This window comes from Belonocnema kinseyi, chromosome 8 (genome assembly GCF_010883055.1).
Source record: "Belonocnema kinseyi isolate 2016_QV_RU_SX_M_011 chromosome 8, B_treatae_v1, whole genome shotgun sequence".
NCBI lineage: Eukaryota > Metazoa > Arthropoda > Insecta > Hymenoptera > Cynipidae > Belonocnema > Belonocnema kinseyi.
The window spans coordinates 63,866,616-63,868,563 of NC_046664.1; the positions used below are offsets into that span (position 1 = coordinate 63,866,616).

Here is a 1,948-nt window from a genome sequence, read left to right on the forward strand (position 1 = left end):
TCCTTTGTTTTCTTTCTTTTATCGTGAAATTATAATGAATTCCTATGAATTACTTATCTTTAAGTACGTTTCCGGATTTCCTAGTAACTGCATATCGAAGCACAATTTTAAGAAGGTGTATTTATACCAAATTGAAAATTTTCTATTTTGCTTTTTCTCCAACGGAGTATATAAGAGACCGCTCTCTTTCAAATTTGCTACGGAACTCTTAAGTAAAAGACAAGATAATGTAGGGGTCGACTTACGACTGCGTCGTATCCGAGAGTCGTTAAAAATCGTCCTCTTTAAGATTCTTAGAAAACCCATAAATACACACATACATGTATATATATATTGAAAGTCAAGAAAATTTCAATTCCAAATGTGCAGAATTGGAGAAATATAAAATGTAGATCCAGAAAAAGAATAAAATAAGACCAAAAAGACTTATTTTCAAGAAATATTCATATCCGAATCACAACCAAAAACAGGTATTTTCGATAAAACAGTTGAATTTTCAACAATATAGATAGACTTGAGAAGAAAATGTCAAGCAACTAAAACAGGTCAGTTTTCAATCATACGTTTGTATCCCCAATTAAAAAAAATTGAATTTTCCACCGAATAAAAAGAATTTTTAAACGAGAAGGATGAATGTTGACAGAATTGTCGAATTTTGAAGAAAATGATTCAGTTTTGAGCCAGGTAGTATAATTTTTGACAAAAAAAAGAACCATTAACAACAAATTTCATTGTAGGCGTCGCGACTAGAAAGAATAAGTATGCACGCATATTCATATACACACAGAAAAATGCACACGTGCATACACAAACATACATACATATATACATATATATATATATATATATACATACACATATACATCCCCTCTTGTGTGTTTATTTTAGGCCTATATCTTTGAATTTACAATAAACGACTTTTTTAAATTGAAAATTCATATTTTCAAGTAGAAAACTCCTCTATTTTATCAAGAATTCGCCTATTTGGCTTAAAAATTCAAAAATTTGGTTGATTTTTTTTCTCTCTTGAATAAAAAATCCTTCTTGATTGAATATTTATCTATTCTGGTAAAAATTTGATATTTTTTCGTTAAAAGTGTCACTGAGTGGTTTAAAATTAATCTTTTTTGATTGAAAATTTGTTGAAAACGCGTATTTTTTGGTAGAATTCAACTGTTGTTGATTTCAAATTGAAATCTTTTTTAGTTGATATATCAACTATCACAGTTTTCTGTGAAAATTCATCTCCTGCTTCAATTGGACTATTTTTTTTATTTAACTCAAAATATTTGGTTTTTGGTTCAGTTGAAATAGCAATGATTATATTTCTCATTGAGGATTAACCTTTTTTCATTAAAAATTCAACTATTTTCTAAAAAATTGATCTTGGCTTGAAAATTCAGCCACTTAGTTGAATATTAAACTGTGTTTGGTTAAGGTTTAATATTTTTAGTTTAAGAAATTTACCATTATGTTCAGAAGAAATCTTTTTTGTCGACAATTCAATTGTTTTATTGAAAATCCCTCTTTTTGGATAGCAAATTCATCCCTTTTAATTGAAAGTTCATATTTTTTGGTAGAAAAGTTCTTTGTTGAAAATTTACCTTTCTTGATTAAAAATTTAGCAGCCTTCTAAAAAATGTACCTTTTTAGCTTCAAGATTCAACTACTTGTTTACATATGCAACTGTCTTGTTAAAGTTTAATCTTTTTTGTTTGAAGATTCATCTTTGTAGGTAGAACATTCAGCCATTTATTTAAAAGTGGAACTATTTTGTTAAAAATTCAACTCTTTTGCTTGAAGGCTTAACTATTTGGTTTCAAATTATCTTTCTTGGTTGAAAATTTATTAGCTTAAAAACTTAAGTCTTTCGTCGAAATTTCATCTCTTTTTGTAGAAAATTAATCTTTTTTTTGGATGAAAATTCAACTGCTTTCTTTAAAATCAA

General features: G+C 27.4%; 1 protein-coding gene across 1 annotated transcript in view; it reads left to right on the forward strand.

Annotated features, from left to right (window-relative positions):
• Window positions 1–1,948, forward strand: part of LOC117178023 (rab3 GTPase-activating protein non-catalytic subunit) — a 34,153-nt gene that overhangs the window by 8,633 nt on the left and 23,572 nt on the right. The window lies entirely within an intron of this gene.